The sequence below is a fragment of the Callithrix jacchus genome, chromosome 9, assembly GCF_049354715.1.
Source record: "Callithrix jacchus isolate 240 chromosome 9, calJac240_pri, whole genome shotgun sequence".
NCBI classification, from domain to species: domain Eukaryota; kingdom Metazoa; phylum Chordata; class Mammalia; order Primates; family Cebidae; genus Callithrix; species Callithrix jacchus.
The window spans coordinates 60,222,229-60,240,556 of NC_133510.1; the positions used below are offsets into that span (position 1 = coordinate 60,222,229).

Genomic DNA, 18,328 nt, shown 5'->3' on the forward strand with positions numbered 1-18,328 from the left:
AGACAAATCTAGAGATATTTTGTTCTAAACCTCAGACTGCATTCTAGTGATATTATTGTTCTGAGGCCCTTATGTCTAGGGCATATGATGACTAAACATAGGACCAGTACACTTTTTGTTTTGTGATTCATCTATTGAACAATTAAAATTATTTTGGAAAATAAAGCCTTTTTAGGGCCCTCTATGTATGAGACAAAGGACATATGCACCAGTAAGACATTACCCAAGCTACGCTCCCAGCATTCAGGGAGTTTTTCCAGACCCCACATCTTCTATCCCTCACCACCAGTCCAGATCCTCCTGGTTTTTATCACAAGGCCCATTATGGGCTATCCACAGCCCAACAGTTAACCACCTGGCCTCAGATGCAGTTGCTCAGGTGTAAATTGTGGCTCTGACACTTCTTAGCCACATGCTTTGAAACACATTTAAAAAAAATTATAACTAATAGTTGTACGTATTTTAAGAGTATATATGACATTTCAATACACACATATGATATATAATATGCTTGAATCAGGGTAATTGAAATATCTATCACCGCAAACATTTATCTTTTCTTTATATGGAGAATATTTGAATTCTTCTCTTTTAAATATTTTGACATATACAACAAATTACGGTCAACTATAAGTCGCTTTACTTAATGATCAAGTGCTAGATTGTTTTCCTTCTAACTGTATTGTTGTGCTCATTAACAAGACTCTCTTCATTGCCCCTTACATGCTACCCTTCCCATCTTCTGATAACCATCAATCTACTGTCTATCTTTGTGAGATCTGCTTTTTAAGTTCCCACATATGAGTGAGAATATATGATATTTGTCTGTCTCTGGATTATTTCAGTAACATAGTGACTTTCAGTTCCATCCATGATGCTGCAAGTGACATGATTTTATTCTATTCCATTGTGTATATATACCATGTTTTCTTTATCCATTCATCTGTTGATGGGTACTTAGTAATTGCATATATTGGCTATTTTCCAGAGTGCTACAATAAACCTGGTTTATTTTCTAGAGCAAACTCCACACAGTCTATGGAAATAGAGGTAATATTAATTGACATTTCCACCAATACTGTATGAAGGTTTCTCTTTCTTTAAAACCTCATCAGCATTCATTATTTTTTACTAAAATTTTTTTAAAGATTATTTATAGATAAAAGCCATTTTAACTGGGGTGAGATGATATCTCATTGTAGTTTTAATTTGCATTTCCTAGATGATTAGTGTTGTTGGACATTTCTTCATATACATGTTTGTCTTGTATGTCTTTTTTGAGAAATGTCTATTCAGATATTTTGCCTATTTTTAAATCAGATTATTTGGTTTTTTGCCATTGAGTTGAGTTACTTATGTATTCTGGTTGTTAGTTTCTTGTTGGATGGATAGTTTTAAGTAATTTCTCCCATGTGACAGGCTGTATCCTCACTTTTTCATTGTTTACTTTGCTGCGAAGAAATTCTTTAGTTTGATGTAATCCCATTTGCCTGTTTTTTGGTTTGTTGCCCGTGTTTTTGAGGTTTCCAACCAAAAAAAACCTTGCCCATATCAATGTTCTAAGGCCTTTCCCCAGTGCATTTAACTAGAGTTTCATATTCTGAGATTTTAATCTTTAAGCTATTTTGATGTAATTTTTGTATATGGTGAGAGATAGGGGTCTAATTTCGTTTTTCAGCATATGGTTATTTATTTTTTTCCAGCACTGTTTATTGAAGAGACTGTCATTTCCTCAGTGTATGTTCTTGGTGCCTTTGTTGAAAATGATTCAGCTATAAATGTTTAGACTTATTTTGGGTCCTTTGTTGTATGGAACACATTATCTAATCTGTCACTGTTTTAGTTTTCTCCTCTGCTAAGTAGATACAGAAATTGCACTTACCTCAATATGTGAAGATTAAAATCATGTTTACATATGGTGCAAAAAATATGCAATGTTTTTCAGCAGAAAAAAAATTGGATAAATGTTAGCTCTGCATAGATTCTACTTTGCCTAGTCCTTCCCAATGAAAGCTTTGGGTTAACTGTTTGCCTTTCATTGATTTTTAGATTCAGTCCCTGGATTATTATTCAAAGATAATCTCACCATATCTCTGTCCTGAAACCAGTAGATCCTTTGAAATTGTCAATATCTGGGTGGGGAACTTGAATAATACATGTTTAGAATATATCTTAATTTACCCATTGAGATGTCAGCCAATAATAATGTTTAATTTTTGAAAAGATGGCCTATATGTTGGCAATGCCTATGTTGCCATTTGTGATGATTGAGTCTTTCCACTGTAAATTAGTAATGAAGACTGGATCCCAAACCGAAAACTGAGTGTTTTCTGATATCATTTTAGTTCATTATGTTTATAATATAATTATTTGAATGTACTTGTTTCTGCTCCAAACAAAGACTCTATTAGGGAGTATAAAAGATAGTATCATGATTATTAGAAAGTAATATGTGTTAATTACAGTAAGATCTACCAAGCTAGCCTCATTTATTTAGTTTTTTTTTGGAATTTTGATTTCTAATTTTTATGTCATAGCAGTACTTTTAGTTGCCTTTTTAACCAACATTTGATTTTTTCTTCCAAATAAAGTCTTGATTTTATTTACAGAAGTATGCCTAGAATGGTTTGAAACCATGTCTAAATAAAGAGATTGAGCCATTATCAGTTGAAGCCAATCACAGTAGTACTATTTCTCTCATTAGTGGTAGAATTTTACATGAAGGTGATACAATGCTAGTCAATGAAATATGAGGAGTTCTGTTGAGGTTCTTCTGTGAAAGATATTCCTCAGTAATAAAAAGTGAAACAGAGGAGGAAATAACTTCTTCTCCCACTGAATGCTTTGTTATCTGACTAGAAATGACTGGGTCTTGGGTAGCTTTATTGTCATCTTGAAAGATTAGGGACACACTGAGTATGGCAGAGCAAGAACTGAGGAGCTTGATGACATTATGCAAAAGCTAAACTCATCTCTAGAGGAGCTTGCCCCCAAAACCTTTTTATTATGTGAGTTAATATATTTTCTTTATTCTTTAAAACAGCTGAGTGGAAATTTTCTGGGTTTTGTATCTTAAAAAATTTCTAAAACATTTTTAAAAGATGATAGTAAATGTTACTTCAAAAAGCATGTTTATGTTATTTCTATGGATAATATGAGACCATTTAAGTAATTTTATGAACTAGTAAGCGTATAATTCCCAAGAGAGCTAGATTGTACATCAGAGTCAAAGAGGAAACAGGTCTTTGGGGGCATGATATAACACTGTATCTTAATCAGTATTTTTTATCCATTTATAACTATTTTTGCCATTCATATAGAGGAGAAAACCTAGAAGCTGAAGTCTAAAATTTGTTGTTCAATGATAAATGATATTTGTTTATCATTTTAGCATCATTTCTCATTGTACATGATGTATAGATACATATATACGTATATATGTAGTGTGTTATATATGTAACATGTTTATATTTGTATTATATATAAAGTATGTTAAATATTATATATTTATCACTTATATATACATGGGTATATTATAACACACCAACAGAACACAAAATATGGCCTATTGTACATGCTCATGCTTTCTACAAGCTGTTTTCTGACTGTCCTTCCCATTCTTATACAAATCGTCAATTTGATTGGTGCTCTATTCAAAACCATTTTAATAGATCAGTGGATAGAATTCCCAACTGCTGAAAATATTGACTGCTAGTGGCTCATCTTTGCCCCCTTTTCCAGTGAATTGCCCATGGCTGCACAGGAACTGCCATAGCTAGGAGATTAACCCCACTCTCTGAAATGACAAACTGAAGCACCTGTAGTGATAACCAACAGATGACTGACACAATGGTACAAAAGAGAGCTCTTCTGATGCAAAGTGGAGACAAATACTGCAATTCATGCTTCAGAGCTCCTTACAGGACCAAACTGAAGCTAAACTCTAGCTAAACTGATATGCTTGCTTAGTTTTCTTCCCCTACCCTGTCCTGTTTCTCTTCCTCTCTTTCTCCTGAGGGCACTCTTGCAATAAATCAATTTCACAAGAATTCTCATCTGAAAGTCTTCTAGGAAACCTGAGCTAAGTGATTATACCTGGATAATTTCTCAGTATTTTTCAAGATTCAGGTCTACTGTCATTTACTCTATAAAATCCTTAAAAATTTTTTTGAAGTAGCATTAGGCAGTATCTTCTCCATGGTCACATAGCACATATTTTAGCAATAAAACATTAAAATTTCTTGGTATTCTTTTCAGAAAGAAGATGAAAATTACAGGTGAATGCTCATGACCCAAATGGAAAACTGAGGGAAGAGAGCCAAAACCAATAAGAGAATCTGCTGAGAGAAGCTTGGGTACAGAAAAGGAAGGCAGCAAGAGTCTCAGAGATTCATCTATGAGGATCTTGGAGTCCCTCAGAAAGGGTAAGTAGAGATATTTCTTTACTCCTCTCACTCCTGTGACAGACTTCTGGCTGCCATATTGCCAAGGTGTCCTTCTGCCTTTATGAGCCCAGACAATGCTGTTGATAATGATTTGAGAACTCCCTGAGAGCAGAGCACTGGGCAGTCAGCTTGTGTGGATGTGCACACACACTCCGCTCAAACCCATGCTATGATGGCAAGCATTGTACTGGTAGTGCACCAGTTGTGGGCCACTATCTGGCTTGGAGAATCTCAGCCCTTGTATTGCTGCATCTCCATATCCCCCACAAATATACCCCAGAACCTGCTCTGACTTTGGAAATCACAAGAGACCAGTAGGACCCTGGGCAGATGTGAGACACTCCGAGGTCTAGCACTCAGCACAGGCTTTTCCATAAGGAATGGGAGATGAAAACCATCAAAGCTCTCCTTGGGATAAAGAAAATCACATTGTCCTCTCTCTCTTACCTGAAAGCTCCCACTTGTGATTAGAGGGTGACGCTTCACCTCCCAGCAGAGAAGTGGGCACAGTGCTGATCCCTGAATAAGGGAAGCATTATTCCATCTGAGTGGGCAGGTGGCACCTGTGCTGGGAGTGGAAGTGGAGAGGGGATCATATCCCATTACCTGCTCCCCCACCTTACCCCACCCAATGCTGTGGATGCAGCTCAGGCTTTTCTTCTTGGGGATTTGCATGAGTGGATTTGGAGACAGACTTTCCAGTGCTGTTTGCAGTGGATGCACTCGCATTGAAGGTATGCCCTTTGCCTGGGCTTGCATGAAGGGTGGGGCTCATCTCCCTGCCCCACTAAACAAGGCAACAGCTCCTGCAATGGAGAATAAACCAGCCACACAACTGTCTTTCTAGGCTGGAGGAAGAAGTATCATCCTGAGGCCATTTTGGCAGGACCCAGGTGGGCATTTCTTTATACACCTTAGTTGCATTGTGGGCTGGAAATATAGGGCAGTGTCTATCTGAACTAAAGGTTGCAAGCGTTGCAACAGGAGTGATAAGAAAACTGGTTGTATTCCTGCCTGCCAGGATGAGGAGCCAGTGCAGTCCCCTCCCTGCACCTCACCTCCGATGGAGATCTCAGTGAATGGCACCATGAATTCCCTCTTCCATCAGAGCAGGTGATTTCCCTAGTTATGGGAGTATCCTAGGATGAGCTGAGGCTCTTATACTTGAGTGCCACCTGTTGTTGAACTGGAGACTGAACTGCACCACCAAATAAAAAAACTGCAGACAGAAGGGCATAGTGCTAGGGTACAAGATAAGCTTCCTGAGACTTCTGTACTCGAAGCCCTGTAGAACATAGTGAGTCAGATTATAAACCTAATGCATTGATCCAACAATCAGCAGCTGATAAAGCCACTGCACAAAAGTATTCGTAACCAAGGAACTCATACAGAACATTGGCCCTCTGAAAACACCCAGCAACAAAGCTAAACACTCATATACAACATGCATAACATTCATACCTGCAAAGGAGAAAATAATACAACATTTAAAATTTCCATCTAGGTCAGGTGCAGTGGCTAATGCCCATAATCCCAGCACTTTGGGAGGCCGAGGCTGGTGGATTACAGGGAGTTTGAGACTACCCTGGCCAACATTTTGAAACCCTATCTCTATTAAAAATACAAAAAATTAGCCAGGTGTGGTGACGTGCCTATAATCCCAGCTACTTGGGAGATTGAGGCAGGAGAATCACTGGAACCCAGGAAGTGGAGGTTGCAGTGAGCTGAGATCATGCCACTGCTCTCCAGCCTGGGAGACAGAGTGAGACTCTGTTTCAAAACTAAAATAAATAAACTAACTAATTAAATAAATAAACAAAATAAAAGTCTCATGCAAATTTAATAATAAAAAGTGACATCTTTTTCAGATGAGAAGAAATCAGAGTAAGAACTTGGCAGTACAAAAAGACAGTGTTTAGGTACCTCATCAGGATCACATTAGCACTCTAGTAACAGATCTTAACTAGGATAAAAATTCTGAAATGATAGAGAATTCAAAATATAGACTGTAAGGAAGCTTATTGAGATTAAAGAGACAGTTGAAAACCAACACAAATTAATTAGAAAAACAACTTAGGATATGAAAGACAAGACAGACATATGTACACATATGTACACATATGTTTGTGTGTGTGTGTGCACACACATATATATATACATATATATACATGTTTATATATATATTTAAACCCAAATAGAACTTGCATAAATAAAAAAAAGAACTCTGAATTTCACAATACAGTTGAAAGCTTTAATAATAAACTAAACAAAGCAAAATTAATAATTTTGGAATGCGAAGATTAGTCTTTTGAATTAATCTAGTCACACAAATATAAAGAAAAAATTCTTAAAAATTAAAAAAAAAGAATTTGAGAAATATGGGATTATGTAAAGCTACGAAACTAATGATTTATAGACATCCCTGAGGTAGAAGAAAAACTAAAAGTTAGAAAACATATATGAGTGAGTAATTCAGAAAAATTTTTATGATCTTGCTAGAGATGTAGGCACCTAATACATGAAATTCAGATAGCACCTGGAAGGTACAAGACAGATATAACCAAGGAATATAGTCATCAGACTATCCAAGGTCAATTTCAAAGAAAAAGAATATTAAAAATAGCTAGAGATAAGTTTTAAATCACCTATAAAGAAAATTTTATCAGAGTAACAGGAGACTTCTCCAAAGAAACATAAGCCAGAAGAGATTGGGTGTCAGGTTTAGCCTTTAAAAAAAAAAGTCAGCCAAGAATTTTATATCCTGGCAAACTAAGCTTCAAAAATTAAGGAGAAATAAATGCAAGCAAATGCTAAGGAAATTCATCACCACTAGACTGGCTCTATAAGAACTGCTCAAAGGAGTTCTAAACATGATGAAAGGATGCTACTCCTTATTATAAAAGCATATATAGGCTGGGCATGGTGGTTCATGCCTGTAATCCCAGTACTTTGGTAGGCCAAGTTGAGCAGATCACCTGAGGTCAGGAGTATGCTACCAACATGGCCAACATGGCAAAACCCCATCTCTACTAAAATATAGGAGTGTGTGTGTGTGTGTGTGTGTGTGTGTGTACACATATATTCATATTTATACAGTGAGCCAAGATCATGCCACTGCACTCCAGCCTGGGTAACAGTGAGACTCTGTCAAAAAAAAAAAAAAAGAGCATATGTAATTACAAAGCTCACAGATCCTGTAAAGAAATAACACAATTGACACAACAAAGCAATTAGTTAACAACACTGTGTCAGTAACAAAACCTCACATATCAATGCTACCTTGAATATAAATAACCTAAATGTTCCACTTTAAAGATACTGATTGGCAAATTCGATTTTTTTTAAAAAAAGACCCAACCATCTGCTGAATATAAGAGACCCACCTAATGGGTAAAGACATACCTATGAAAATTAAAATGGTGGAAAAAGATGTATCACACAAAAGAAAAAAAAATGACCGGAAGTAGTTCTTATATCAGATAAGTCAGACTTTAAATCAATAAAACTAAAAAAAAGACAAAGAAGACCACCATGTGATGATAAAGGGTTCAATTAGACAAGAAAATTTAACTACCCTAAATACATATATGCCCCACACTGGAGCACCCCGGTTCACAAAACAAATGCTATTAGACCTAGGAAAAGAGATAGCTAGCAATAAAATAATTGAGGGGTCCTCCAACACCTCACTGACAACACTAGACAGATCATTGATGCAGAAGTATCAACAAAGAAACTCTGGACCTAAATTATACTCTAGAGCAAATGGACCTAATAGACATTTACAGAACATTCTCTCCAACAATAACACAAAATGCAGTTTTCTTATCTGCTCATGAAACAATTTCCAAAATTGACCATATTCCTGGCCATAAAGCAAGTCTCAATAAATTCAAAAGGATCAAAATCATATCAAATATCTTCTCAGATCATAGAAAAACAAATTTTAAAATAAATACCAAGAAGAACTCTAAAAAATACACAAGAGTATGGAAACTAAGCAATTTGCTCCTGAATGATACTGGGTAAGCAATTAAATTAAGACAGAAATCTTTTTTAAAACTTTTGAAATAAATGAAAATAGAGACAAAGCATACCAAAACCCATGGGATTTAGCAAAAGCAGTGTTTAGAAAAAAGTTTATAGCAAGCTTGTCCAACCTGCGGCCCATGCAGCTCAGTTTGGCTTTGAATGTGGCTCAACACAAATTCATAAACTTTGTTAAAACATTAGGATTTTTTTTAAAGCTCATCATCATTAGTGTTAGTGTACTTTAAATGTGTCCCAAATCTTGGACACATTTACAGTACACTAACACTAATAGGTGCCTAAAGATTGGACACCTCTGGTTTATAGCATTAAGTTCGTACATCAAAAAGAAAAACCTCCAATTAGCAACGTAACATCACACCTCAAGGTGGTAGCAAAACAAGAATAAACCAAACCCAAACCTAGCAGAAGAAATCAAATAACAAATATCAGAACAGAACTAAATGAGATTGAGACCAAAAAATAATACAAAGGATTAATGAAACAAAAAAGTTGATTTTTTAAAATAATAAGCAAAATCAATAGACCACTAACTAGATTAACCAAGAGAAAAAAAGAGAAAATTCAAACAAACACAAAAAGAAATAATAAAGTTGACATTACAGCTGATACCACAGAAATAAAAACATCATTAGAGACAATTATGAGCATCTCTATGTGCACATACTAAAAAACCTAAAAAAAAGTGGATAAACTGCTGGAAACATATATTTCTCTAAGATTGAAGAGGGAAGAAACAGAAATAGTGAACATACCAATAAATGAATCAATAATTTTAAAAACTCTCAACAAAAAGACACAATATTAGGAGGATTCACAACCAAATTTTATGAGATGCACAAAGTAACAACTGGTATCATTCTTACTGAAACTATTCCAAAAAAATGAGGAGGTGATATTCTTCCCTAATCCATTCTACAAAACCAGCATTACCCAGATACCACAATCAGGCAAGGTCAAAACAGAAAAGGAACTGCAAGCTAATATCCCTGATGAACACAGATGCAAAAATCCTCAATAAAGTACTCACAAACCAAATCCAACAGCACATCAAAAAATTAATACATCATAATCAAGTAAGTTTTATTCGAAGAATGTAAGATTGGTTCAACATATGCAAATCAGTAAACATGATTTATCACATAAACAGAATTAAAAACAAAAGCATACGATCATCTCAATAGATGCAGAAAATGTATCCAATACAATCCAACATCTTTTTATAATAAAAGCCCTCAACAGTCTAGGCATCTAAGGAATATACCTGAAAATAATAAGAACTATCTGCGACTACAGCCAACATCATACTCCTGACCTTGTGATCCACCGGACTTTGTCTCTCAAACTGCTGGGATTATAGGTGTGAGCCACTGTGCCTGGCCTCTGGCTTCGTTCTTTTTGCTCAGGATTACTTTGGATATTTAGGCTACTTTTTGGTTCTACTTACATTTTAGAATTATTTTTCTGATTATGTAAAAAATTATGTTGGTAATTTGATAGAAATTTTGTTAAATCTGTGGATCACTTTGAGCAATGTGGTAATTTTAATGATATTGACTCTTTCAATTCATGAGCATAGAATATTTTTTCCATTTCTTTGTGTCATCTACAGTATCTTTTATTGGTGTATTGCAGTTCTCCTTGTAGAGATCTTTTACCTCCTTGCTTAATGTATTCCAAGGTATCGTTCATGTGTGTGTCACTATTGTAAATGGGATTGTGTTCTTGGTTTCCTTCTCAACTTGAACATTATTTGTACATTGAAATGCTACTGATTTCTGTATGTTGATATTGTATCCTGACACTTTACTTATGTCATGTATTAGATCTATGAATATTTTGAAGGAATCTTTAGGATTTTCTAGGTATAAAATAATATTATCAGCAAACAGAGACAATTTGACTTCCTCTTTTCCAATCTGGATGCTTTTTAAAATTTATGTTGCCTGATTGCTCTGGCTAGAACTAGTACTGGCCACCACGCCCAACTAATTTTTGTATTTTTTTTTTTTTGTAGAGATAGTTTCACCATATTGTCCAGGCTGAGGTAGGGGAATCATCTGAACCCAGGAGGCGGAGGTTGCATTGAGCAGACATTGCACCATTGCACTCCAAAAAAGAAAAACAAACAAACAAAAATCAACAAAGCTAGAGTGATCACATTACCTAACTTTAAACTATACTACAAGGTTCAACTAACCAACACAGCATAGTACTGTAACAAAAATAGACATATAGATCAGGGGAACAGAATAGAGAACCCAGAAATAAAGACATATTCTACAAGTAACTGATCTTCAACAAAGTTGACGAAAATAAACAATGGGAAATATTCAATAAATATTAATAGCACTGGGAAATTTGGCTAGCTGTATGCAGAAGAGTAAAACAGGACCTTTATCTCTCAACCATATACAAAAATTAACTCAATATTGATTAAAGATTTAAATTCAAGACTTGAAACTACAAATCCTAGAAGACAACCTAAGAAAAACTCTTCTGGACATTGTCCTAGCGAAAGAATTTATAATTAAGACTTCAAAAGCAAATGCAACGAAAACAAAAATAGATAAATGGGACTTAATTAAACTAAAAAGCCTCTGTATAACAAACGAAATAATAAACAGATAATCCACAGAATTGGAAAAATACTTGCAAATTATGCATCCAAGAAAGTACTAATATCTCGAGACTGTAAAAGAAACTCAAACAACTCAACCAACAAAAAACAAATAATTCCATTAAAAAGGGGGCAAAAGACATGAACATGTATTTATTTAAGAAAGACATTTAAGAAGCCAACAGGTATATGAAAAAATGTTCAACATCACTAATCATCAGAGAATTGCAAATTAAAAGCACAATGAGTTATCTTTTTCGACTAGTCAGCATAGGTATTATTAAAAAGTCAAAAAACAGATATAGGCAAGGATAAAGAGAAAAGGAAACTCATACAGTGTTGGTGGCAATGTAAATTAGTACAACCTGTGGAGAATAGTATGAACAGTCCTGAGTGAACTAAAAATAGAATTACCATTCATCCCAACAGTACTACTACTGAGCATCTACCCTTCCAAAAAAGAAACCATTATATGAAAAAAAAAAAAACACTTGCACTTGTTTGTTTTTTGCAGCACTATTCACAATACCAAAGTCTTAGAATACCTAGGTGTTCATCAGTGATGGACTGGATAAAGAAAATGTGGGATATATATACACCATGGAATACCATACAGTGATAAAGAAGAATGAAATTACATCTTCTGCAGCAACTTGTGTGGAGCTGAAGACCACTGAGTGAAATAACTCAGAAACAGAAAATCAAATACCACAGGTGCCACTGAAATATGAAAAAAATCTCCTGCAGCTAGCTTGCTGTCTGTTGAAAAAGTCACCCACTTTTGTACTTGAAACCCAGGGCCCTGGTGGTATAGGCACAGGAGGAAATCTCCTCATCTGTGGGTTGCAAAAGCAGTGGGAAAAGTGTAGTACCTGGGCTAGACAGCACAATCCCTCATGGCTTCCTTTGGCTAGGGGAGGGAGGTCCCAGACCCCTTGCACTTCCTGGGTGAGGGGACAGCCCACCCTGCTTTTACTCACCCTTCATGGGCTCCACCGACTGTCTAACCAGTCTCAATGAAATGAACTGGGTACTTCAGCTGGAAATCACCTGCCTTCTGTGTTGGCCTTGCTGGGAGCTTCAGACCGGAGCTGTTCCTATTTGGCCATCTAGCCAGATTCCCCCACTACATTCAATATTGATTTAGATGCTGGAGATAAATATAGTGTAGATGTGAGTTTAATTCTAGCGAATAGAAGACTCAATGCAGCAATTTTCAGAAACATTCAAAGCAACAAAATAATAAAAATTAAAGAATAAACAGGATTAAAACCAGTCATATAAAGATTTATATATATGAGAATTGTACACAGTTCTATGCTAACAGATAGACAAATGTTAATTTCAATAGAAAATTTATCTAAGTATAATTTATAAGTAATATATTTGAGAAAGACTAGAAGACCTAAACACATAGAATAAGCATAAAAAGTTATCATGGATTTATGTTCAATACATTTAGTGATCTCAGGCCAGGGTTTTGTCCAGATGATTTCTTTCAAACTTTTTAAAGAGTACAGATCATAATGTAAAAAAGACAGTATACTTTCTGTGTTCTTTATAACAGAGATACTGGGAGTTAGGGTAGGAGTGGTGATGATGCAATCTACTGTAGAATTTAGGAACATCTAAAAATACCTATTGTAGTTTGAAAAACTAACATAATCTATTACCAAAATGCAAATACTGTTGCAATCAAAAGAAAGTGATCACACTCACTTGTGAATATACACATGTAAATTCAGATCCTCTAAAAAAAAAAAAAGAAACCTAACAAGTCTACATGGAGATACATACATAACCTCACAACAAATTATATCAAGAAATGTTGATATTTTCATTTTAGAACATATTTTTACTTTAAGTTATATTATCATTGAAAAATTAACAGCATCATATAATCTCAAGTATTACTGAACACCCATTCAATTAAATTCAAAAGCAGATGACTTTAAATATTTAGAAAATGACATAGATTAATATTTTCCAAACATCATAAAGATTATTATAATATTTATAGTGATCTGAATATTTGCTCTTTCCTCAGCCCATTTTGTGATTACCTGTTCTGCTGAACATTGTCTGGCACTGCAAATTCTGGGCTGTGATCCATCAGTATGAATATTCTAGAATATGATGGTTAGCCCATAGCCACAGCAATGATAGGGCAATAGAGCTGCCATCCAGGGCCCAGAACTCTTAGACACCACCTAAGTGGAAGGTCAGGAGATCAAGTTCATGTGGAACTTACAGGAAAATGGCATTTTGAAAGAAAACGTGGAAGAATAAAAAGTAAGAGGAAGAGAAAGTAAATGGAAAAAGAAGGAAAATAGAAAGTGTGAGGTTAGAGCAGAAGTAAAGAAAATGGTGGGTACCAGTGGAATAGGAAAGAAGCAGACAAAGAAAAAGAAAAGGATGAACTTACTAATATTTACATTTTGAATATAAAATAAACTTGCTCAAGAACAAACAGCTAGTAAATATGGAACTGCGATTTGAACATGCATCCCAAATTCTGGACTCCTGATTCTGAAGACTACCTTCTTTTCACTGAACTATGCTGCCTCTTTCCTTTGCCTCTGAACTCCCACAATCCTTAAAAGCTTAGAGTACCATACTTTAAATGATTTTCATCACAATTTTGTACTCCAACTTGACCTGAAGATCAGTGAATGTGTTTCCCTATCCTGGGCTTACAGAATATTGTATTTGGTTTCTTTGTTTACTTTACTTTCTACTCATCATTAGAACCCTATATTTATTTTTGTTGAAATTTAAAATATCAAATTGAACACATTGACAGGTTTTACCCTGTCAAAAAATTCTTAAACCCACATTTTGGTTTCTGTCTACTTCACAGTTTCTTTGAGTTTTATACCATTAGCAATTTTTAGAATTTCTTCCTGGTTACTGATAAAATCACTGAATAGGAATGGATCAAGAAAAGAGTATTAAAAGTCTTCCTCCAAATTGTCCTCAAGTGCCAAATCAGAACTGAGTAGTGTATTTTAGTTAGTTACTAATCCACCAAATTATACAACCAATCCAGCAGTGTTTCTCTTTATTTTCTGCAAGTAAAATAAAATATCCCTACCAAATATCTTATTGAAATATAGCCTTATTATATTTGATTTATCCTTCCTTTTAGAACATAATTCCAAGTTACTTACTATGGCCAAACTGAGAATACACTGCAAACCTCATATAGTCTTACAGGTGGATTATTTTACTATCTTCCCTACATGTCAACAGAAAATGTTTTCACTGATATATTTTTTAAATCATCCAATTAATTAACATAAGCTTAGTTAATTCACAGCATTGGCTCAGCCATCTGTTTTGTTTACAGTGCATAAGTAATTTTAGGAATTCCACAGATTGTTTATGCACTCGTATACCTACCTATCATTTTCTTTTTTTTTTCTTTTTTTTTTTTTTTTGCCAATCAGTTTGAGCTTATGAGGTTGCTGCTCAGGTTAGCCTTGAACTGATGACCTCATCTTCGTGAGCGCCATGACCTCCGGCGGGAGCCACTTTGGACCCCGTCATTAAAGAATATGAGCCAAGACTGGGAGGAAGAAAAGCTAGATTTTATTCCTTATTCTGCCAGCAACTACCTTCATGATGATATTATGTAATTACTAATTCAGGTTATTTTATTCATATATTGAGTTAAAAGAATTTACCATATTAGCATTTCCTAAAATGTTCATAAAATTCACCTTCATGGTTTAATAGATATTGCTGGAAATGTAATATCTGTGGTAAAATATCTTGGAACAGTGCTAATAAGCTTATTTATTTTTGGTTTATCATAGCAGAGCCTTAAAATTAAAACAAAATTATCTTTCCAACAAACAGCTATGATAGTGTTTCCAAAACCTGTTAAGACACATAACACTTCTGTATAGTTTGGCTTGTTGGCTAGTGTTCTCTAGAGCATATTCTAGAAAATATAGAAATATATTTGGAGATCTAACATCATTTCTGCTCCATAGGATTCTATTATTACCATATATTCTGCACCTACTCAAGCAAAAAAGAATCTAAAGTTTTCATGATAAAGGCAAATCCAAAGAAACTCAATGAAAAGGGTTGATGTCAATAGATTCCAATAAAGCTAAAATTGAAATTTTGAGGTCCTTAATTGTGAACGGATTCTGAGTGTATTAATGACAAAAGTCTATCCCATCAAATAAAAATAAACTTAATGAATGTCTCAAAAAGTTACTGTGATATATTCTTGTTATTGATCTTGTTGTTGTAGGGTTAACAACAACTTCTGGATAGGAAAGTAATATAAAGTAAGCTTTATGCAGAATAGATATAAAAGTATAAGAATGTAAAAAAATAGTAGAAACATATGGTTAAAAATTAAGAAAGCTTTTAAAATCACACATTGTATCAAAAGACACAAGATTTTATTAGGTAGGAGGCAGAAGTTAAATAGATCTATCATACATCATAAGAATGTAAGGTAATGCCTGTGTTAAACTGCTTTATTTAGCCATTCCACAATGTACACATATATAAAAGCATCATGTTGCATACCATAAACATACAACTTCTACTGCTAAATCAAAAAAGAAAATTATCTCAAAATAAAAAGTAAGAAAGCAGATAACATATAATATTTTAGTTAAATATTCTGACAGATGGCATTGGCCTGGTTGAACAGAATGGTAACATAACAAAGTTCTTAAATATTTTAATTTTTCTATAGATTTATCACTTTCCTCTTAAGTTTCTATTGAATATAGGAGTGTTAAAAGAAAAGAGTTGGAAGGTACTTAAAGTGAACACAATTTCTCGAAAGCCATAATGTATTTGTTAAACTGTAATATATATTTACCCTAAAGTATTAGTCTAAGAAAGCTCTTCTCTCTGTTGTCTCTGTGCACATTTGGCCTCAGGAAAGTATATTGCATATTGTTTGAAATAAACACCAAGTTCCTTCAAGGTCATGTTTACATAACTTTGTATTCCTCAGAATTCCTATTTTAGTACCTTTCCAGAGTAAGTGCTCAATAAATATTTGTTGATGAAACTGCACTAGAAATGATGGTAAGTGCTAGACATACAAAGATGAATGGTACTTAGTTTCTTCTCTGAAGGCATTGATGTTCTTATAATAATAAACAGTAGGAATTTTTAGTACAGAAAATGCTATGGAAGGGTTATACACAGCTCAAGGGATATACACAAGCACAGCACCTGTCTCAGACAAGGATAGATCTCCAACTGACCCCTCAAGGATGAACAGTGGTAAAGGCTCATAAACAATATCCCCAATAGAAACCACAGTGTGCAATGAGCAAGAAACAAGAGAGAGCAAGCCTGAGAGAAGACATCAAAATAAGTGGAGGATGAATGCTTGAAGAGTAAAAATCAAATCCTAGCCATCCAGTACAGCTCTCTAGCTTCCATTTGTACTGCCATTCTTTGTGCTCTACTTACACTGTTTTTTGTTCCTCAGATACTCTATCCTCCATCTTGCTTAAACTAGAGCATATGTTTTTCTCCCTGGTTGAATTTTTTTTCTCATTTTGTCTTTAAAATCGATATTCGACCTAGAAATCTTAAATATCACCTCCTTGGAGAGAAAGGCCTTTCCAAACCCCTAGAATATGTTATATATATATTCTTTATCTTTCTTCCCCAGCACTCATCACTTTTGTTTTATATATTTATATGTGTAATTTTAAAATTAATGTCTCCATCCCATGCTAGACCATATGTTCCATGAAACAGTAGACTCTGTTTTATTTAACATTTACCCCTGTAACCTAGCAAACTACTTTTTGTATAGAAAGTACTCAATAAAAATTTGTTGATTAAATGCATAAGTGATGAAGGGAGAGAGATTAGAGAAATTAGCAAGATTACAGAGAGGTCAGACGTCAAATGCAATGCTAAGATTTTATGCTTTATTCTTTATTTCAACCTTATTCTGAAATCCCTAAGGAGGAATTGAAATTTAAATAGGGAAGTTCACTTTGTAAAGATTTCTCTGACCGTGTGTTAAAAATTAAAGTGGGATATGACTGTAGGTAAAGAGTTGAATTAAAGGTTACCACATTAACTTACACATCAAATTTTGGTGACCTGAGCAAGGAACTAGCTGCTGAGTTGTAAGGAAGTGTGAGATTTGAAACATATTAAAAACATCAGAAAAGTGGGACTTAATAACTGCTTGGGGGTGGGAGTGAAGAAGGAGAAGGATGTGTCAGAGTTGATTCGTAGATTTCTAGTTTGGATAAATGTGTGGCTAGTGTTGCTGGTTACTAAGACAATGAAATGTGAGTCAGACTAATTTTTAGTATTTAAAATGTTTTGTCATAAGAGATTTCCATAAGGGATTCCCATTGCATATATAGATTGAATCTGAGATGCTGAGAGCAAAAAGGACAACTAGATAATGAGCTTTTTAAAAGATTGTGGTACAATACACATAACCTGGATTTACCATATTAATCAACCATCAGCACCATCCATCTCCAGAATGTTTTAATCTTTACAAACAAAACTTCTATGCCCATTAAATAATAACTACCCATTTCTCTTTGCTCCTCAACCTCCAGCAACCATTATTTTACTTCTCTGTCTATGAATTTGACTACTCTAGGTAACTCATATAATTGGAATCATACAATGTTTGTTCTTTTGAGGTTAGCTTAATTTCATATAACATAATGTCCTCAAGGTTTATTCATATGATAGAATGTTTAAAATTTTCTTTCTTTTTAAGGCTGAATAACATTCCATTTTATTGACAATTTGTTTATTTGTTCATATGTTGATGAAGGCTTGGGTTACTTCTAAATTTTGGCTTTTGCAAATAATTCTGCTATGAACATTGTTTTATCTGTTTTCAATTCATTTGAGTATATATAACCCAGAAGTAGAATTGCTGGATCATATGGTAATTCTATTTTTAATTTTTTGAGAAACTTCCATAGTGTTTTTCATAATTGTTGTACCATTTTATACTTCCATTAACAATGCATGAAGGTTTCAGTTTTTCCACATTTTTGCCAGTACTTGATATTTTCTGGGTGTTATGATGGTAGCCATCTTACCTTCAGTACAGCATATGATGTGGTGACATAAACTTTTTGATGGTAGGCACAGGGTCTCATTGATATGAAGTTGTAGTCCCAGTATGATGGCTCAGCATAGGAGATGCTTGGTACGTATTTGTTTAATAAAGAGC

General features: G+C 34.5%; 1 long non-coding RNA gene across 1 annotated transcript in view; it reads left to right on the forward strand.

Moving 5' to 3' along the window:
- The window catches only part of LOC144577771 (uncharacterized), a 33,901-nt gene extending 16,089 nt beyond the window's left edge, over positions 1-17,812 (forward strand). The window contains exons 2-3 of the long non-coding RNA XR_013522330.1: positions 4,258-4,424; positions 10,513-17,812. This is a non-coding gene — a long non-coding RNA (uncharacterized LOC144577771). The remainder of the gene's footprint in view (positions 1-4,257; positions 4,425-10,512) is intronic.
- The last annotated feature ends 516 nt before the right edge of the window (positions 17,813-18,328 follow it).